Genomic DNA, 23,208 nt, shown 5'->3' on the forward strand with positions numbered 1-23,208 from the left:
ACTCATTACAATTCTTTAAAAACGTTGCCAGAGACGGCAACGTTTATTTTCTCTTTTTTCCCCCCACTCCCTCAAAGCTTCGCATAGCTGGCACTAAGGGCATGTGTATGCATAATAAAGACTGGGAAGTGAAGGGAAAAAAAACTTTCACACAATTACTGTTGAATTATAGCAGATTAAGATACCCTCAGCATATTTCTGAACTAAATCCTTCAGCCTCCGAACTGACATATCTGAATATAACAAGAGGGATTAAACCAAACTCCTGCATAGTCGCTCTCTCCCTCTAAAAACACACACTCACACTCGCAGAATTATAATGATAATCTATGAAGTCATGGTAAAACCGGGGACGGGGTGCGACATGTGATAACTTGTGCAAACACTGACAGTGAATTTTCTAAATCAAAAGCTCTTTTCCACAATATAAAATGGCTGATTTAATCACAGAGGCTGTGAAACCTACGCTATAGGCTTAGGTGTATCTGCTGTGCATTCAGCTCTTTCAGATCAGCTGTTGTAATTATTTTGAGCTGGATCTAATTTAACTGTTTTTTTTTGCCCCTTGAATTCACATTAAAGGGACATTTTTGGTATAATTCTGCTGAAAATGTAAAATCTTCTGCAGGGCTGGGGCACAGGCTTAGTGAAAACAGCTAGATAGTGAAACTGTGTTTTGTTTTTTTCTCTGTGCCCATCCTCAGCTTCTCAATTACAAGTTCTGACGAGTTCGGACTTCAGGCTGCATTTCTGACACAATCTGATCAGTAAGTGCTCAATTTTCCTTTGTGACAGGCTTCTATAAATGACAATGAAATACTTTCATGAATATTTAGCAAATGGTTCATTTGGTTTGTGGTGTTGAAGAAAGTTAACTATATAAACTTTAATTGGGAACACTTGTCCACCTGCTTTTTCATGCAATTATCCAAACAGCCAATCACGTGGCAGCGGTACAATGCATAAAATCAGGCAGATACAAGTCAGGAGCTTCAGTTACTGTTCACATCAAACACCAGAATGAGAAAAAATGTGATCTCAGTGACTTTGACATGATTGTTGGTCCCAGATGGGCTGGTGTGAGTATTTCTGAAACTGCGGATCTCCTGGGATTTTCATGAACAACAGACCGTAGAATTTTTACTCAGAATGGAGCCAAAAATATTTAGTGAGTGGCAGTACTGTAAAAACTTAAAAACGCCTTGTAGATGAGAGAGAGGTCAGAGGAGGATGGCCAGACTAGTTGGAACTGATAGAAAAGGCTACGGTGACTCAGTTAACTGCTCTTTTGCACTTCTGGTTAGATACTAACTGCATTTCGTTGTCTTAGTACGTGTACTCTGTGCAATGACAATAAAGTTGAATCTAATCTAATCTAATCTAATCTAAAAATAACGCCTTTTTATAACCGTGAGGAACACATTGAACCTTTAGGTGAATGGGCTTCAACAGCAGAGGACCATGTCTGGATCCACTCCTGTCACCAAGAACAGAAATCTGAGGCTGCACAGGCTTAATGAGCCTGGTGGGTTCAAGCTACATGGAGCAGAATCTCAAAGGAATCTTTCCAACATCTTATGGAATCCATGAAGAACTGAGGCTGTTTGGAGAGCAGAGGCTCGCCCAGTATTAGTATGGTGTTCCTAATAAACCGCTCTGAGTGTAATTATTCATGTGATTAATTAAATATGAGGAAATTCAATTACTGTATTGAAGCCCATGTTTCCCAAACTCCAGTAAATTTCTGACCCTTGTCTGCAGTGAGACCAGACCATGTCGAAAAAAGAAAAAAAAAATCATCTTCCATCAGACAGAGAACAGAGAAGAAACCAATGGGGAGAGGGAAGAGGAGAAAAAGTCATGAACATGAAGGCAGGAAGAAGTGAAAGGGAGGGCACAAAGGAAGAACATCAACTCCAGGGCTCAATGAGGGTTAAGTCCAAAACAAAACAAAGTGAATGTGGATGTCAGTAATAAAAGCTTCATTAAAAGGTCAAAGGATCGAGAGGTCACTTAGGCGGATTCTCCCCACCTCTGAATTGTCTCCCTCATTCCCTGCAACACTGGAGCCGCGTCCCAGCAGCCTCTCTGCTCTGATGCAACGTGGCATCTTAAAACAAGCAGTTTACATTAAAAGGTCAGCTGGGGGAGGGCACCGTGCTGAATCTGTGGCTTAAGATGAAGAGGGCATCTGAGCAACAACAACATTTAAAGCACACACACACACACACACACACACGCGCGCGCACACGCAGATCATCTTGTCTGTCTTTCTCCTTTTTTTCGCCACAAGCCTGGGCATACATACTGTACATAGACACATACATACAGTGCATTGTTAGCACACATACACACGCACTGACACACACACACACACACACACACTGTTTTCACTGTCTGTCTCTCACAAAGCACAAGAGGTACCCAAACACGTGTTCAAATACCACAGAAGCACAGACTTGCCTCCAAAAGGTTAGTGAAATCCAGAAATCAACAAGAGCAGAGTTTAAATGCCAAACAGTTTCAGATGCAGACAAAGTTAGATTTCCATAAGTGTAAAGAAGTCACAGAGAAGGTGAATCTAAGATGGAGAGGATGGAAAAAAGCAAAGAAAAAAAGCTCATCCAGGCTAAAATGAACATATTCTATGAGTCTTTAGTCAAGATGACCTGGGATGTACTTGTAAGAAAACAAAATGTACAATTACGGCTTTTACTAATTAACTAAGTTTTAATGAATTTTATAATGAGCTGTGTAAAATACTGTAGATGCAGTTGCAAGGTTGAATATCTATATGTGCTTTAATTATGTGTGTGTGTGTGTGTGTGCGTGTGTGTGTGTGTATGCATGTGACTGCGTTCGACTGCAGCTTGTGTTCTTCGGGTGCTTCCTGCTCTGACACACAGCCACAGTGAACGGCTGCTTGATTAATTCTGATGCACTTAATTAGAAAGCTGACGATTTCCCATGTGAATACTGATAACACGGGAAACTGCTGTCATTGACTGTTATTGACTGATGGGTTCATTAAGAGCTGAAGGAACATGATTGTTGAGCGGAAACTTTCTTGCCTCGAATATATATATATAAAAAAAAAAAAAACACAACAATAATAAAACCTCTAAACAATGAAAACTTCCTGGTGCTACATCCGCTGGTTTTTGGGCAGATCATCACTACGTAACACACACATATAGACGCCATGTCACAGCATTGCATAGCTACGATATAAAGTGAGAGGAGGCCTAAGAGCTGTCATCCTCTTGAAAGCCTATTTGCTAAATCTGTATGTGCGCAAAAGTAGAGTGCCAAAGCTAAAGGTGTGTGTATGTGTGTGTGTGTGTGTGCGTGCTAAATTTGGGGCTAAAGCAACAAACATGCCGAGTGTGTGTTTTAAGTGTGACCGTACGTGCTTGCGTGCACCAAGAACACGCCTTCTGCTGGAGGAACACGTTGTATGTGTAAGTGTATGTGTGTATGGGAGCATCAGCAGGATGTTTTGTCAGCTGCGAGAGTGCAGGTGTAACTTCTTTCAGACGCTTTCACGGCTGATGAGAGAGAAAAAAACGTTCCCATATACACTGCAGTGTACTGTAAATCTGACAGAAACATGCAGGGATGCAAATGCATACGATGGCGCTGCCGAAAAAGCCAGACAGTGTAACTCCTGTTTACTTTTATGTATTTTATGTTTGTGAAAAAAAACAAAAACAAACAGCCAAACACACATATCTTCTTATCAACATGTTTCCATCATGTTCAGGACGCAGCAGCAAACAGAAACCTTTTCTGTGATGCGAAAGTGAGATATCATCTTAAGCAGGATTGAAATGGAGGCAGAGTGAGAGGAAGATGGACAGGCCAATAGTGAGGGTATGTGAGGAATGTGTGTGAGGAGGTGTGAGGGCTGTGGATGGATGTGTTAGGAGTGTAGGGGGGCCAGAGGGCACTCTTTCCCCCTGTGGAGATCCCTCCAGTAGGGTAGACAGTGATAGTATGGACCCCCGATCTCCAGCCCCGCCAACAATATCTACATGTCCAACTCCTGCTGATTACCAGCGACTCTGCTAAACAATCCCTTAATTCTCCATGCTCACAATCTCTTTCTCTCGGCGTCTGTCGCTCTCCTGGTCTGGTTCTGTCTCTCTCTCTCTCTCTCTCTCTCTCTCTCTCGTGCACGGCCATTTTCACTCTCTTTGTCATAAATGCGTGCGTGTCGTGCACGGATCAGGAGAAACTTAGTGACAGCTCTGTCAGGGGCTGGCAACATGTATTTCCCCTCCCTCCACATAAGATATATACGTGGAAGATGTGGCTCCAGCGATTCAAACAGGATTAAGAGGGATGAGTGACAGGTCTGTTGCCAAAGTCAGGCCAGATAGACTTAGTAGATCATAATAATTCATCATTCCAATTTGAATGTCTGTCTGCTTCACTATAGGGGCACAAATGCATACATACTCCCTAAGTGAATTGGTTACAGGCCTCTTGTCTCCTACACACACCTCACACAAATCAACTTAGCCAATATTGAAAAGCCGTGATTATGCGTAATTCTGATATATTGCTTTGGTTCATTAGGAAAAAGCACAGAAACCAGAAATTTGATCTATTTCTGTGTTGCTCCCTTTGCCATTTTGGTAGCTCCCACTCACTTCTACAAAACCCATTAAACGTGAACTTTGTACATAAACACACACCTGCATGCATAGAGGCAGACACATACACACATTTTTGCACACACTCAAAAAACCTGCAAAAACTTCAGGGAGGTCAGGTTTGGCATCGGGTTCCTACTTTATAAGTTTTTATTTGGCAAATTTAGGCCAAATATGAATCTGAAGGGGAAACAAACTTTATCGTTCCCATCTGAGAGAGGTCGTTTGCGTTGTTCAACATTCACTGTGCTTCCCACAACCCTACAGTTGCGCCCCAACCTCCTTTGAAGTCAGCTAGAATTACTTATGACACAATAAGCTGCAACAATGAAGCAACAAAAGAGACAGGAATTTAAAGGGCATCCCTCTTTACCGAGCTCCACCCAAAACAACGCCGCAAACTCTCAAGTAGACATAAATTTTGACCTGTTTTACTGTAGCTGCGTGAGAGGCAAAGATCCAAAAGTGCTCGCAGGTGGCAGATTTGCCATCGTTGAAATGTGGATTTCAGTTTGGAAACTGAAAGTGCATGATAGTGTTTTTAATATGCTCTCCAATGATTAACATCTCAGTGTAATCCAGGCTTGGCAGAGGGACTTAACCAGAGCTTCCACACTGGCTCTGAGCCAGGCTGGCGCTGTGACTTGTCTTCCCACAGACAGAGGGATGAGCCTGGGATGGGATGGGAGATGTGGGGGCCTGGATGGACTGGCTGCAGACACAATACTGGCACTGTGACAACAGACACTGATCAAGACTAATCTCACACTCCCAAGAACAAACATACATGTGCACACATAATATATGTGATCTATATTTATGGACTCTACATTCATGTATTCTGTTCTCTGAAATGCTGCCCATTGTATGTTTTCCACAGAAAGAAAAGTTTTAAACAAAGCACAGTAACAAATGCATTATGCCATCATTTAGCATATTGTGTAAGGTACAATGATCAAGCTTCATACATGCAAGAGTTGTGATTTTGTACTTTACAAAACTTGAATTGCTTATTCATGCAAAACACTTCATGTTCAGGAAGTATGTGAAAAAGCAATTTAAACACTGCTATTGAATTTCTTTCAACAAAAAATGACCCAAAAAAAAAGCCACAGTCACTTACACTGAAAGTCATCGTTGTCAAACCGTGCCCCTTGCTTGGCAATTATTGCCATAATCAAACAGGCTTATGTATATTTTACCAAAATCTTGTCAGTGTAGATTCCCTCGTTTCTTGTATCTATATTTGACCGGTTGGTTACGAGAACGAGGGAGACATTTGGACATAAAACACTGTTAATAGTCAGAGCATCATTAAGGGATCTTTCCTCATAACTGGCTTCACGGGGGGCAAAGGAATGATCAAGAATAATGTGCGGTGCTTTGTAGCCACCCAGGTCACAGCCTGCATACAAATCCGCAATAAGGAGGAGAGGCAGGGAAGGAGGGAAGGCCGGGGATGAGGCGGGGGGGTCTCAAACAGTGGGTGGGTTTGAGAGTGGAAGAGAGAGAGAGAGAGAGAGAGAGGGTGAGGATAACCGATCTCAATAAGGCGGGTCATTTCTGTGTAGCAAGTTCAGAGATTCTGTGGGTCCTCGTCGGGAAGAGGTGGAGGGAGGTAAAGGGGAGGGGAGGCTATTTGGGAGAGTTGGGGGAGAGGTAACAGGATAGAGGGGGGGAGTCTTGTGCAGGCTGAGGCCCAAAGCTGTATTCAGTGGGGGTAGGCTGCTCCAGCTCCAACACTACTACAAAGCTGGACTCCTAGGGTTCATGAATAAGGCGAGGAAATGATCAGAAAAAAAGGGAAAAGAACCCTGAGAGATGTTTAGACAGATGGCCCACTTAAAACGATGCAAGGACACAGAGAGAGAAAAGTGGTTTTAATGAAACTTCAGTTTTGGCAAATAATTGATCTTTATTTCCCCCCCTCAAAATCCCAGCAGAAAGGTGAGAGTAAATTTGATGTGTTACAAGTGCCTTTTCCAACAGACATTAAAAGATACTGGTCGCTTTAAATCCTTTAGATTGAATTAAATTGACATCATGAGAAGGGGCTGGAAGAGAGGGAGCGGGGAGGGGAGAAAGAAAAAAAAGAGAGAGGGGCAGGGAATCAAATGGAAGACGTTCAGAAAAGAGCTGTGGCGCCAAAGAAAATAGATAGCAGGGGACTTCTCTCCTCCTCCAGTCGTTCACTGAGAGCCTTTGAGGAAGAACATGCTAGTCAGTATTTTTAGAAATTTCATTTGATGGGATTCTGGCAAACATTTCTGCTCTGGGCCTTAGATGTAATATCAAATGTTACTTGCTAGGGACAAGATGATGTTTTATGAATTTAGTGAGCATGAATTATTAATGGCCAAACTGCTATGAAATATCTAAAATGTGCAACTAATTATTTGATGTGGAAGACAGGGGGAAAAAAAGGTATCGCTTTTGTGATTCCATCAAATTAATGCTGATTATTTGACCATATCAAACCTTCACACTTGAGTTCTCTCATAAGGGAAAAAAGCCAGAGGAGATTTCAAAGGTTCTCAGTTACATGGCAGAGGCTTATTGAAGGCTTTGAATAGAGGAGCAAATAAGGTATGAGGTGCACTGCACAGACACAGTATAGTAGCTATGTACAGAAAATTACCAAGGCTACAGTTTAGGCAGAGGACAGAGAGCCACCTGGGGTGAGCTTCACCATATTAATGTTGCACAGTGTAGGTACGCTGCCAACCCACTACCTATCCCTTATAATCATAATCCATTTCCACTGCTATTGTCCTCCATGGAAAAGACTCGCTCCATGAGATCACCAAATGAGTGAGAGAGAAAGAAGGAGAAAGAGAAATAACAGTGTGGAAATACTGTGTGTGTGTGTGTGTGTGTGTGTGTGTGTGTGGAAGGGGGGGAGCTCTCACCAACTGAATGCCTATTAGAAAGTCCCCCTGAAACCAACCTGCCTATCCCACCCACAGTCTCCCCTCGGCCTCACCCAAACCTGCCGAGGCCTAATCATACGCTTGGATTTCTCTCAGATGACATGACCATAGCATTGCGGCTGTAGCAGTCAACCACTCCAACTCTAGAACATGGAATTAGATTTAGGATGGCGATGAAGCCCAAAACAGCTTGATTCTGGGCCTGTGTTCCAGTCTTAACTCAACATTTGAGCCGTGTTTATTAACCCCTCTGACGCAACTCTCTGAGGTCTGTTTGCGTGCGGGTTTGTGTGTGTGCGCGCATGTTTGCCCAAAGGCCCGTCTGCCCTGCTCAGGGTCTCATTACTGAGTGAGTGAGCAGTAGCTGTTCTGCTTGGTCGACGAAGGGAGCAAAGAGATGTGCCTCAGAAAATGGGTTTTCTGGATTTTGATTAATCAGATTTTGTGTTTCTCGGTCAGAAAAATCAAATCAAAAGATAGAGGATGGACTTTAAAATTTTAGAATATTTGGTATCACCCACGTACTGTATAATGTAGGCGTACAGGTACATGTAAAAGAAACTATGAATAACATTGATTAAATATAATGAGCACAAAAATATTCCATTGCTTTCTGTTTTGTTTTCTTAGTCCATCAACATTATCCCAAAAGCAAGAAGAAACAGAGGGGAAAAAAGAAACGGTCTCTTATGAGTGGTATCAAGATGCCATTGTGTGTGCTTGTGTGTGTGCTTGTGTGTATTTTCTAATCTATATAGGAGGGGACAATGCTCACTTAGACCCAAGCACACTGACCTTTCAAAGTGTCCTGTGATTATGATAGCCTGCCATTACTGCAAACACTCCAAGTGAACACACTGTACTGCTGACACACACACACACACACACACACACACACACACACCACACACACACACACACACACACACACGCGCGCACCACTGTGGCCTCAACAGCTCGCCAGCATTGATTTTCACTTAAGTCTTACAGGTCCAGCATACACCTCTAACCCCCTACCATCCACAATATTTACCTAGTTGTCAACAGGGGATACCCTATTGTCAGGGTGGTGTGGTGGCAGATAGGTGTACAATGTGGCTGAGAGGCGTCTCCTTTGACATCTGTGCTGGTTCTATTCAACCGGGCACCATGGGGGAGCCGCATATGAGATGCCCTCTTCATTTATGTTTTCCTGCTCCATCTCCATCCACCTGCCCGTCTAACTGCTCTATTTCATCCTGTTCTTGCTTCTCTCCCTCTATTGTCTTCTCTCTGTATGTTGGGTCACTTATATGTTGGCAATAACAGCTGCCTTTCAAAATAAACTGTAGTATCTTCAGATGAGTGTAACCTCAACAGCCACACACTAAATCATCACTGAACGGAGAACAGAATCAACACATGCAATGATTTTTAAAAGAGCTATTTAAAGTTTGCTATTGCTACATATCTATGGTTAGCATTAACAGCTGTTTACTTACCATTCAAGAAGATACTAGAAGATAGATCACTTCTATACTCCTACTGAAGTTAGCACGCTAACTAGCTAGCCGCCATCTCGTCACTTTCCAATACAGAGTCGTAGTAGCATCCAGTCTTCCCTGAAGACATAGTAGCGCTGCTTAGAGGGCGTATTCTAATCTCTTGTCTTGTTAATGCAACGATGGCTGAAGCACTCGACAAGACTGGTGAGTAAACAGGCTCTTAACGCTAACATTGGCTAAGTAGCAGTAGCAAAACTTACAAATAGCTCCTTTAAAAACATAATTATGAGCTGAGGGTGAAGTAAAACATTAAAGGTTTTTAACAGAAATGACATAGGCTATCCAAGGTAAGGCCAGCCAACCTAAGTAGGCTTCCAAGTGATGGATGCTGTTGGAAGGAAGATGGAGGTCTGGGGCCAGTCGCTCTCCAGGTGGTTACCAGGGAAAAGCCCTAACCTTGTGCAGGAATTCAGGGGGTCAAAGGTCAACCTGCAGGGGACAGGTATGGTGACAGGACATTTGGCGTCAAATATCATGCTTGCGTATACTGTAATGCAAACCCACACTACATGCACACACGCACACACACACGCGCGCACACACACACACGCACGCACACACACACACACACACACTTTTGGAGCAGTAGGGTGCTGTCTCAGACTGCTGGTGTCTCCCAGTCAGGAAGTCAATCAATGGAAAACAAAGAAAAGAGAGATTTTAATCCCTTCTTCCATCTACTCCCTCACCTGTTTGTGCAGAACAAGTCCCGCTCTCAGTGTTGCGGCAGGTAATATTCAATATTATAGCAACTATCTTATTTGAATATTCATGTATGGCACATTTCCAAGTCCAGCGGTGAAGGAGAAACACAGGCTACAGAGCAGATTAAAAGCAGGAGTCAAAGTCCTGGGGAGGAAAGGTGGAGGGGGGGGGGGTGTGTGTTCAGATTTTAATGCATGGTCAGAACCAGGCATCATTGATTTCAACACTAAGTGAAGGACAAGGAGTGCAGCGCTCGATTCCAAATCAATGACACAGTCCAAAATGTCTGCCTTGCCGAGTGCAAGGTTCTCAGATTAGTGTGCAAAATGCCGAGTGGCACAAATTTTGTCAGACACACATGTGACGAAAGTGTTAGGCGTACACAGAGAGGAAGACAGTCAGTCAGACAGACGCTCCAACTGAAGCAGACAGTCCTATCCCCTGTGACGTATGTAATGTTTGTTTTCCTTCCCATCATTTTAAAAGGGGGAAAAAAAAACTTGCCTATGAAATCGCATGGCATATGCAAAGGAGCACCACTTACGGGGATCCTATAGAGACCAAAGCAGTGGGTGTGATGGACTAATTAAGTAGGGCCTGTGTACTCAGACATCAATAGGTTCCATTAGACTGCACATAGCTTCTATAATGGCACATCCATGCCCAATCATAGAGGGAATACTGCTGATTACACACCTGCACATTTGCACACATTTAAACACATGCAACACTGAATTGATCTAGCTGTAAAATCTGTATTTTAAAACTTCAGATAAGATAAGATAAGATAAGAACTTAATTCATTCTAAAGGAACAATCTTGTGCCATGAACACGCTCAGTGCATCAGAAGCACTGGATAGAGAAAGTCATATACACAAGGAAAATATTTTGGTACATTTTCTTACATCTGTCACTTGCACTTCACATTAAAGTAGCTTTCACTGTGTGTAAACTTATGTGAATCAATAAAATAGCAAAAACAGGAAACTGAAGAGAAAGGTGTAAATCAATTCACTCTCTTGACTGGTTAAAGAGTTGGAAAAAGAGATGTTGCACAAAGAGAAAGAACAGGGAAACCTCTGAGTGTTGTCCGAGTGAAGGTGCGAGCAGAAATTAAAATGTTTCATATCGAGCAATACGAAAAGAATTGGGCGAGGCTAGAGGAGAGAAAAGAAAAATCAATGGATCTCCGGCTGTGGTGAAAGGGACGGCATCACGAATGGGATTTGCCAGTGGGGCACAGCAGCTGCCAAATAACCTAGAGCTAAAGAATTACAATAATACTGATGAAGTGTGTGAGGGCTTTTAGAGGCATTGCTGGAAAATTGCTCTGATGGAGGCATAACAATGCTGTCTAATTCGACTGCCCTCTCTACTGCTCTGAAAAGGCACAACAAGAGATGTAACACTGCGTTCTGCAACCGACAAAGAAAGAAAGACAGACACAGAGTGAGGTAGAGGTGGGTTCTCTTTCAGTATTATTCTCCATGTGTGATGCACTGATAAATGGTTTTTACATTATGATGTGTTTGCAGCGAACCCCTCACCAATATAAAACTCCTGCTCTCCACCCTGCCCCTGTTTTTATTATGCCAGCTGTATATGTGATGGTGAAGAGAAAGAAAGAAAGCCAGTGCAAGGTAGAAAAAAAAAATAGTAAGCCACACTTCCTCCATTACATTTTGAGCATGTAGCTGTAAAAAAAAAAAAAAAAAAAAAGCAATGGGGGAAGGAGGGAGAGATAAGATGGGGTGAATTAAAAGGATGAGAGGAACAAGCTCCCATCATCTATTTTTATGCTGCATTTAATTTACATTTTCTTTTTGCTGCCGATAAAAGTGGACAGGGAACACAAGGACGATGACACCCAGAGAGCTCCCCGGGTCAGGGGGCAGCAGTTAACCTGTCAGAAGCAGAGTACTGATTAGAATAAATCTACACACTCACTAGAGGTCAGCTCCGGCCTCCGCTTCCGATCTGATCCACCACCACTCTCTCAGGCTGTGTGTGTGAGTGTGAGTGTGTGTGTGTGTGTGTGTGTATCCACCAACTACGTATTGTTTGTCTGTGTGTGTTGCAGTGTGCACACATGCATGCCCGCGTTTTTGGGAGTGTGAGTAGATCTGAATGAAAGCATGAATGCACATTAGACTGTGTGTGCATGCACGTTTGCTTTTGTATTGTTTTTTCATATTCATACATTTTGTTATTTGTCTCCCTGCTGTAACTATTATTTTTTCATTCAAACTGATGATTTCAATGATCTTGATGAATTTAGCAAACTAGTATCAACTTATACGCCACGGTCTGTCATCAGATTTCTGAAAGAAGATCAGGTTTTCTGTTTTGATTACTACACAGTGTATCACTGTTTATCTTTTATAATGATTGTTTTATGCTTTCACAAAATTTGATTATTTCTCTTTAAAATAGCTTTTATTCCTGTTCCTTTTAGAACAAACCCACAAAAAATCCAAACAAATATGAAGAATATCACTCTCTTATAGCAGAAGTAGCAAGAGTTGTAATAATAGTCCACCAGCAGCTGTTTATCCTAAGTCCTTACTGCCTCTAGAAACTGACAACTACAAAAATGTAAACCACTGGGCTGTTGTCCACATCTCCTCTTTAATGTGAGTAGAAGGGGAGGGCCCGCTCTGTGGGATGGAAATCTAACGCACATAAACACTAGACTTCATCTCTGGGGCTCAGAGGGCAAGACCCTGCGGCCCTCTTACAGAGGATGAAAGAGCTATCCCTGAATAAAAGAGTAAGGCTGCCAGTGTACACATACGCGCACGCTGCCAGATGCGTGCACAGACACAGAATACCTCATATGAAGAGCTGGAGGCTATCACAGTGTGAGCTACCATGTGGGATGTTTCTGGGCCCACACCTATGGAGGGTGTAAAGCCACGGCTGAATGTGTAGGGTGAAGTGAGGTTACCCACTGGAGAAGCGAGAGGCCGCGTTTGTACATTCACAATTAATCCGCATCAACAGATAGTTAATGAAGATATTTGCTTTACTTCCTCTTTTACTCACAGCTTTTATAGTGAGAGCAGAGAGATGCCGTTTTTCATTTACATTTGAAACATTTGGGGATTAAGCGCAACAATTGAATCAGCTTCCTCTCTTTAATTGCCACCATTGCGAGCAACAAATGCTAATGAGTACAAGGGTCATCCACTGCATCCAGACGATACACGGAACAAATATTCCTGTGTGCCTTGAATTTCCATTTATCAGAGGCAACTAACAAGCGATCTTCACACATTTGCATGTCATCTGTTTGCAGACACTATATGCTGATGGTCTCGCTATCAATACAAAAACTGTTTTTGCCTCCAATCTCCATATTTTCAAACACGGGCCATGAGCATTTTTTAAATTTTCATAACCTGCTTTATTAATTTGTAAATGTTGTAGATACTTCAACACCGCTGGACACAGCTTCATAAAATTGTGTATTGGGCTCATTAGCCTGAGACGGCAATAAAAATCATCCAAGCCAGTTTATTTTGGATGTGTAAACTACACCTTGCACTTTTATTAAGTCTCTACAATGAAACCAGTCATTTAAACTGTCAAAATTATAACTGGAGAGCAGAGGACCAAACAATGAAGTCATCATCAATCATTTCTGCTGGTTTCCTGAAGGAAGCGACATGTGGTGGTGTTGTATACAACGCAAACACACACTTGCACAGGTGGCTGCCACAAACACCCGAGCAGATCTGTATAGAGCTTGGCGTGATACCGTTGAACCGTACATTTTACTTTCCTCCGCGACTGAGAATTGTTGCTGCGTGCGGCTCATGTTGGATCCTGGTGATGACGCATCAACAAAAAAAAAGCCCCCCCCCCACAAAAAAAAGAAACTTCTCAAGTCGCTGCTGCAGTGTAATCCACCTCTCCATTGTCCGTCAGTATCTTCAGAATATTCAGATGTTGATACTGTGACAGCTCAGCGGAAGAAAATAGATGTTGGCTGGCCATCTCTTCCTATATGCCCCGTTGGAGTCGTTGGTATATTTTTTATTTCTGAAGCCATTCTAGGCAAACTTCCCTCACATCTGAGCGTATCTTTATTTCACAGAGCTCATCTTCCAGTCGTAATCTTAGTTCACAAGACACATACTGTATATCTGCTGTCTGTCCCTAGCGTGCGGACGGAAATGGGAAAGAAAGCTTTCATGTGTTCTGCTCCAGCCACTATGAATAGTCTGCAGAGGGAAATCATACTGTATCTCAGACTGAACTCAAAGGTCTTATAATCTCTATGCTGGATGACTCCTTTACTTAAGTTTTTAGCATAATACAATTGTCTTGTAACCTCCTTTGTTCTCATCTTATTTGATCCTTTACACATTGTTAGCTGGTTTTCAGTATTGTTTATTTGTGCACCTCATGTTGTATTGTCCTTTCTCAATCTTGTTATGCCGCCGTCCGGGCCGGGTCTCCATTGAAGAAGAGGTTACTAACTTCAGTGGGTTTTATCTGGTTGAATAAAGGTTAATTAAAATAGAATAAATAAAATGTGCTGAAAATATGGCTAAATAAACTGATTTTATGTTACGCTATCATCATCTTTGAAGCTGGGGAGTGGAACGTCACTTTAAATTTGGCATTAACAATAAGTGTGAGCAATGAATGTAAATTCCCTGATTTGGTTATAGTACGTAGGCTATAAGACAGTACTGGGCACTTCAAAATAATGCTGTGTACCTTTAAATACTGACCTACTCCAACTCTTTGTTGTTGGGAAAGTGTCGCTCCACCAGACTAAAAATACACTATGTAGAAGTGTAGGCTTGAGCACAATGGTGGTAATGCTAACAATGATAAGAAAAATGTAAAGCATTATTGTGAGTGATTATAATGATTTCGGATTGAGAGTCTCATGATTATACATGAGGTACCACGTCCCTCTGATCTGCTGTTTCTTAAATGCATAATAAGCTAAAATTGCAATAAAAGTCCTAAATGAGGCAGGTGCCTATGCAGCAGGAGCGCAGAATGCCCACAGGTATCTCCTGTCTCTTTCTTTGTGTGAGTCAGCCAGAGAGATCAGTGGTGTCAGAACTATCAGGCCCCAGCCTCAACAGAAGGGGGGGTCAGGTCAGGGGAACTCTTTCTTCCTCTGACCTATTGTTCTTCCTCAGTTTGAAAACACACCGCAGCTCTTTCATCTGCGGCTCTGCACCCAGAGAAACAGGAAGTGTCTGCATCACAGACTCCATCCATCATCTCCAGCCAAAAGACCAGTCACATTTATAGACTTTTGACTCTCATTGTTATCCACTTCTAACATGACTGACTCACGCCATTACTCATGGCAGTACGAACACCGCCATGGTAATCTCCCTCTCCTACGCTGATGTTTTCACGCTCTGCCCTTCTGCCCTTCTACATTTCCTGTTTCCGCTGATGATAATTGGCTGCCATGGTTTGAGAGCGACATGACAAGTGTTTGAATCTGATATAACTGAAGTCCTCCTTCTAGAGCCCGACTGGAGCAGCCTGCTCAGACAGGCTTAATTCCCCTCATCGCTCCTTCACCCAGCTCCAGGCCAACTCTAATAGCAATCAATGAAGTCCCAGACACAATAGCTAATTCAATTTCCCTGGACCAGTTTTCTCATCAGGGCTCAAGGTCCTGTCCCCAGCTGATAGGGCCCCAGAACATATCTGGAAGAGTGAGGATTTATCCAGGCCGTCAGCCACCCTTCTGTAATAGACACAGATAACCGGATTGTTAGAGGAGGAGGGAGAGCAGAGTGAGGTGAGGACCAACTCACCTGCCTGCATGCCCAAAGTGGGGTCCTTACTCCCAGCGGCGAGATACATCCCTCTCCCCTGTCTGCCATCCCTTCCCTCTCCCCCTCTATTAAAGAAGAAACCTAATCAAGAGACTTCTACTCCCACTTTGCTGCCTTCAATGAGATTTCAAAGACTTAGGGCAAAAAGGGCGAGGTAAAAAAAAAAAAAAAAAGGGAAGGAAGAGACCTAGAAGTAGGTGGAGGAGCATGGTGCACGTCTGGGGGGGGGGGGGGGGGGGCAAGGGGAGATTAACATCTGTGTGGCTTCGGTTCACTTACCTGGGGTTCCCAAATGATTCCCCGGGTGCAAAACGGTGCGTATCCCAAACGGCAAAAAAAGTGAGAGAAGAGAGGATAAGAGGAGAGGCGGCACCCTCCTCTGGCTGTCTGACAGCTGGTGACCCATGGGGGCAGAGGTTTGAGGAGACGGGATCAAAGGCAAACGGAAAAGGAGAGAGAAGCAGTATGTGAACAAATATAGGGGGAAAAAAAGATATAGTCAATGATCTCTTTCTGTCTCCTTCGATCTCTGCCTCCTTTTTTCCCCCCTCTCTCTTTGCTCGGCCTTTCAGCTCTCCTGGACAGTAACCTGCTGTCCACACCAGTCATAGTAAATAATACAAGGCTGGAGTGAGGCCTAAGTGTGCAACAATCTCCTACATGCACTGGGACAACAGAGTAAACAATACAAACATCAGAGACACAACAGCCCTCAGGCTCTGCATTCTGGCTCTCACACAGTTTCTGTGAAGTGTGTGTGTGTGTATGTGTGTTTGTGCGATTGTGTATGTGCGCACACTCAAAGGTTTCTCCTTTTTTTTCTCCTGTTTGCGTGTACATGCACGTTCAAATGTCATGTTCAGCAGTGTGAAAGCAGATATACTCGCATCTCCAGCACCATTCGGGATCCCCGGTGAGAAGACACCTGATGGCAGATGCTGCAGTCTGATGGCAACTGAAATATCCAAACACACCAAACCATTACCTCTAACTAACTCTACGTATGTGCACACATTGCATACGCACACATGCACACAAGATCCAGGTGTCCATGCACATGCACGGACATATGCTCACTGGTACAACACTCAAAAGACACACACATCCTCAGCATCATCACTTCAGACTCAGACTGTCCAAACCAGCTTTTACACAAAAAAATGGAAGAAATTTCAGCCCCAGTTCAGCATGCATGAAAACAAGCAAAGGCAAATCCATCTTTTTACAACAAAGGAGCTGGGCAGTAAAACGGACAGAAACACTGATTTCCATTCCTAATGCATCAGACATGGTGGGGAGATGTTGTTTCTGAGGTCTTGAATGGCGTGCCGGCAGTTGTCATCTGTCTGCTGTACAGCGAGTTAAAGCCGCCATGGCAGCACAGTCCAGACTGGTGTACAATGAGCTGGATGCCAGCCAAAATGTCTCCTCTCCAAACATCACACATTTCAGACGGCCCTTTCAACTCGCACAGGGTGGCGGGAAGGCCAAATTCACAGAAAGAAAGAAAAAAAATAAAAGAGAGATCATTTAATTTTCTTATGAGCGTGAAATAAGAGTTGAGAGGCTGGAAATTTACAGAAACATTTCTAAAATTTCTAACCAGACATCCGAGCTAAAACAATGTACATCAATGTGATTAATGGAAATGTCAGATGATTGTTTTCCTCGCAGCGTTTCATTATTCTGTGTCCCCTCTCAAAAGCCTGAACTAAAGCAAGAATTCATAAAATATGTAATTTAGCGCTGACCTTTGGCAGAGTTCAGCAGGTCCCCATCTGTGTGCGAGGAGCAGAGAGGAGCAGAGAAAGAGAAGAATGATGACCCCTTTAACAGCTTGCCTGCGACTACCTGCTGATCCAAAAACACTGGCCAGACATGAAGCCCCTGCATAGTCAAAGGATCAAACACGGCAAGAGAATACTGCTTATTTCAGAGAGAGGGGGTTTGGGGGTGGTGGGGTGGTTTGGGGGGGGCGAGGGTTCCAGTGGTACATTTTGTGCTACTTTGGCCGCTAGGGAAAGGAGGGGGTGGGGGGTGGTGGGTGGGGTGGGGTGGGGGGGGGTGAGAAGGTGTAGACAGTGAGGAGGACAGGAAGAGCTACAACTGTGCTCGGAAAAATAAGACAAGAGAATGCTAATGGGCTTATGCCGCCATTAGGGGTAACCCGTAGGCCTACCTCAACTGCTGGGGGAAGAAGGAAACTACAAAAACTGTGCTGTTTGATGCCTAATCCCCTTTTACATTCTTAATTAGGAAACAACAAGCCATAAGCCCCTTTGTTGTGGTGACCCATACGCTCTAAATGCCTATTGTGTGTGGGTGTGTTAAGATCTGAGGAAGAAAAATCTCGAACGAACACAGCCATCCTGAAACACATCACCGTATGAGGTCATTTAGTTGTTCAGGCAATTTGCTCTTTGAGTGGCTGAGATGAATTCGTACTTTGCAATCATGGTATTTAATGAAATTATATGAGTGGGTGATTGACTGGAGGGAAAACATGGACACAGCCTCGCCTCCGAGGACATAGATTTGCAGCAATTTTGTTTAAGCATGTTGTCTAAGCATAAATCAATACGTGGAGACCGGAGCTAATTACAGATATGTAGATCTGTTGTTGTCAGGGAGTGAAAGAATATATGATCTAAATATTACAGACATTAACACGTTCCTCTTGATCGTCGTGCTTGTAATAGATAAACAAATATGTGCACTTCTCTCTTCAACAAAGGTGAAACATTTACTGAGTTTTCCTTTATTGATAGCGTTTGTGTGTCTCCGCTCAGCCACTCGTCTCACACACACACACACACACACACACACACACACACACACACACACACACACACACACACACACACACAAACACACAAACACACACACGCCCTCACCTCATCTTCTCCCAGTATGGGCCTCGTGTCACACCAAGGCCACTGCATAAACACACACCCCGAAATTTATGTGCTCTCACACACACACATGCACACCGAAGCAGCTGGGGAGCACGGTGGCGGGTGACGTGAAATGCCCGCAATGGCTCCAGAGGGATTAATTTCTCCCACTTTATTTGTTTTTTATTTTTACTGCATTGAAAGCAAGTAGGGAAGCAGTGGCACAACAAACAGGATATAGTAGTGAGTGGGTCCCTCCTGTGGTTTCTAATGTCTCATGCTGATCTCTATATTAAGATGACTGAGTCTGCTGTGACATACAGTGTATAACATTATTCTCCTCCACTATACAGTACAGTGAAGGCAGGCACTGCACATGTAAAAAGAAAAAGGGCACTTAATTTATTTAAACAGACACACTTTAGAACTGTTGTTGTAATAAAATAATAATAATAATAAAATACAATTTTTTAAGTCTGTTTGAGTGTTACAGCAGCAAAAAGCCACATATATCCTGGTACATACTAAGAACATACTGATATTTAAGTATCAATATATATATACTTGAATATCGACTATCATTCAGACAATCTGAAATGCCACTTACAGATACAGTTATAGTTGAATTTGGGCATAACTAAACATGTAGTATAGGTATTTCAAACTGAGGGTTTTACTTCCTCATAGTTGTATGTAGTATGGGGTTCCACAGAGCCCACTGCTTTAAGTGTAAAAATAATAACGACAAATGTAAAATCTTTGATTTTTTCCATCAAATATTTTCATTTCTTCTTATTCAAAACTTAATATGTAGGAAAGTAACCCTTCCCTTGAACCGGGGACAATCTATGGAAAATAGAATTGTTCTTAAACCAAATCAGAAAATATATAATGTTTGAAATATGTTATATGAGCTATGCATGAAGAAATATATTCTCCTTTTTTCACAGAAAGGGAAATATAGGCCTACCTTGTCATCCTACGTAGTGACGTTACTTATGTTGGGGTTTAATTAGACCTAGTGAAGAAACTGTTATAGAAAGGTTATAAAACTATAACAACAGATGCCAGATCAACTCAAAATGAGGTTAATAAGCAGTTCTCATATACTAGGAAAAGGAATGATGTATCAAGCGGATAAAACTATCTTAAGTATGTTTTTTTGATGTGAGAACAACATTTCTTTCGTAGTATAATTTATATGCATCAGATTTGAAACTAATGCAGAGCCCAAAACAAACCTACGCAGGGGGGCATACAAGCATGTTCTATTTTATTCAGTAAGGATGATAAGAAGCCACATATTTGTAAAAAATATTTGTATGCGTGTAGTGACTTTAAAGACCTTCTGTATACAGTATATGTCCTAAGGTGAGTCACCCTGTTCTAGAAACAGACAATATTATTAACAGCGTCAATCCAAGACATCTGTATTGGCCTTGAGAAATGATATTACATGTATTTCTTTGATAAGAAAATACTCTGAAACGAGGGTAGCATGTGCGGAACAGAATGGGGAATTGTAGATAAATACGAGCAAATCAGTGGAACTTAATCTGGGTCCCAGTGTCACCCAGGATGAGCTTGACCTCCTTTTTATTCCATCCAGAGATATTTTTGTACTTTCTTAAGCCATATTCCTCCTCCCTCACAGTGAGAGGCTCACTCTGGCTATCTCATATGGGACGAATGAAAGTCATAGTTACACATAGAGTACAGTACACGCGCGCCGGTGCACTCTGAATCACTTGTGGGGCTGTCAGAGAGTCAGCGATGATGAGCAGTGTGAGTGAAGGAAGGTGAGGAACATGATAAACACTGATGCCTCTTAAAACTGAGCAAATCTACAGAGTGGCTGAGATGACAGATGAGCATCAGGCAACGCAAAACATTAATTATGTGCAATGGAATAAAATCAACTCTCATCATCACAGCATTAGCTTTTGCGAGAAAAAGGCATTCTCTCAAATTAATTTTATAATGTCCATTCATTGTCGTGATTGTCCATGTTTTAATTTCCAGCTAATTTCCAGCTAACTGGCAAAATGATATTCAATTAGTTAATTAAGTATGATCCAGCTGCGTGCCATCTCTCCACACCAGGGGCTGTCTCCCTGTGGGCCGCTGGTTTAAGCCTCTCTGCACTAATTATCACACTGACATTATCAGGCTGTACCTGGCGTTCTCCGTTACCTTAAGCACTGTGCCATTATGGGCTGCTACGATTGCATCACATTAAAGGACAATAAGTTATCTACTGTCTGAGTATATAAGAAGCATAACAGGCAATCTGCTTGAGCTAAATGAAATGAATATGTACTAAACACTGCAATTCTGTTGAAACAATCTACTTCAAACTATGGAGGTACAACAAACATTGCAATAATTAACTTATCTGAAATAAACTTAAATGGAACTTTTATATATATGATGAAATGATATTTTTCTTCGTGCACCTGGATTTAGGTTCATACGCTTTAAATTACACAATAAATATATGACTGCAAAGTATAAATAAGCCAAAAACAAACATGGCAGCATGGAGACAATGATTATGTTTGCTATTATATGGAGATTCAAAGAGATGCTATAAATAACCACAAAACAATATCCTGTGTGCTGTAATAATATGTCCTATAAATGACCACACATACAAAACACCCATGCTCCTGTTGTATAAACAGACGAGCGGACAAGCATTTGAGCGGCTGCTCTTCTTCACTTAACTGAGAGGTATATGCTGTATTTTTATAGTGTTGCTTCTGTTTAGATGGAAATATCTAATTAAAAACACTTAGGGACCCAAGACAGTACACATACAGAGTGTCCGGCCCACCCATGTCTACCTGACAACTGACAGCCCAATCTGATTAAAGGCTGACTGGAGGAGGGGCCTCCGCCGGCCATCCACGGCAGGCCAAAAGTGATCACCATGGCGATGGGTAATTACAGCTGTCAACGCATCCTCCATCCTGCTGGCACCAGTTTGATTGCGCTCGGCAACAATGATAGACAAGCTTAGCATGCAGTCTACCAACCGCCAATCACGCTCCTCTCTGCTCCATTTAGCTGACATGCAACATTCACATGGCCACACAACACAGGCCCGTCATGGCATCCCAGCCCAGTTTTAATTGTTTCTCTCTCCCTCTTCTTTTATTCCCAGCCTCAGCCTCCTCCCTCTGTTCCCTCCTCTGTTCTCCTGTCTCCCTCTCCTCTCCCTCTCTCATGCGGACAGCTCAGAAGTGCAAGTGTTATTACATGAAACTCCCGCTGTAGCATTAATTGAAGGGAGATATGGTGGGACAAAAACGACAGGGGGTAGAGCATGTCCATTATCACTCCTGCTTTCAACAGGTCTCACATTTGGAAACTGCAAATTGCAAAAACTTGCAAGGGCAAAATGTTTGACATTACTTGATCTGCAACCATATGGTGTAGGCAGGGAGGGGGGCAAACACAAAAATAGATAAATAAGTAAACAAGGAGAGACTGAAATACAGGCATCACAATAGGAAATGTGGCCACAGAGAGCAAACAAATCAAGAAAATAATTATCTTTAGGGTGTAATTAATGAGGGGTTTTGCTTGCAAGAGGGTATGTCAAGTGCTCTCCCCCTGGTTCCTCTAGCTAACTTCTCTTCCTGGTAGCCTCTCCTCTGCCATGCCCTTGCCTCCTATCCTATGGCTGACAGTGACAATAGCCATACTGTGGATGCTAAACAGCCTATTGTGAAGTCTGGGAGGCAGAACTACAAGTTCACATTGAGAAAAACATAGCCTTCCTGCTAGCATTGTGACGGTTGATTTAAGTTAGCCGTATTAATGAAGTCAAGTGTAACTGGACAGGGCTGACTCCAGCCCCCATATCCTCTCTTAATTACCTGGCTTTGTCTCGGCATGCTCGTCCTTAATCTGACCTAATGTGGCTAATAACTGAACTTGAAAACAATCAAAACAGCAATTAGCAGGAACAGGCCAGAAATGATGAATTCTCAAATTAGTGCTGCAAAATTGTTTCCTTTCATGTGAACAGGATAAAGAACGAAAGAAAGAAAGAAAGACAGAAAGACAGGATGAAGAAAGAAAGAAAAAGAAAGAAAGAAAGAAAGAAAGAAAGAAAGAAAGAAAGAAAGAAAGAAAGAAAAAACATTATTTTTCAATGAAATCTAAACTAAATGAGTTTTTGGTAAAGGAGCAAAATCATTTGCAATAAAATGAGAGATGAAAGAATGAAAATAAAAATATGACATCAAAGGTCATGTTTGTATTTAGATCCTTATCTCCCCCCATTCTCTGAATAACATGGCAGCACTTTGTGACACTGACCAGAACAGAAACAGTTTTTCAACCTTTTTCTTTTCTATTCTAACACAAATACGTCTTCAAGGAGGTCTTGTTTAAGCCTGTAAATTCCTTGAAAGTGGATGAAATTAGGATCTGCCTATTCCGGTTACAGTCCCGGCATGGTACTGACAAAAACAGATGAGTGTTTCTCCTGAGGGAGAGGATTGTGGGTATGGAACCAGTTAGCACTGCCTGTTATTGCAGCTGATCATAAAAGGCTATGTGCATGGGAATTCCACTGTAAAAACTGGAAAATGTTTGTTCCTATAAAAACATGTTAATGCAAAACAGTTAGGTGAAAGACTAA

The 23,208-nt window shown here is 42.5% G+C and overlaps 1 protein-coding gene across 9 annotated transcripts in view; it reads right to left on the reverse strand.

Annotated features, from left to right (window-relative positions):
- The window catches only part of LOC130177571 (uncharacterized), a 104,973-nt gene that overhangs the window by 25,687 nt on the left and 56,078 nt on the right, over positions 1-23,208 (reverse strand). The window lies entirely within an intron of this gene.

The sequence above is a fragment of the Seriola aureovittata genome, chromosome 11 (genome assembly GCF_021018895.1).
Source record: "Seriola aureovittata isolate HTS-2021-v1 ecotype China chromosome 11, ASM2101889v1, whole genome shotgun sequence".
Lineage (NCBI taxonomy): Eukaryota > Metazoa > Chordata > Actinopteri > Carangiformes > Carangidae > Seriola > Seriola aureovittata.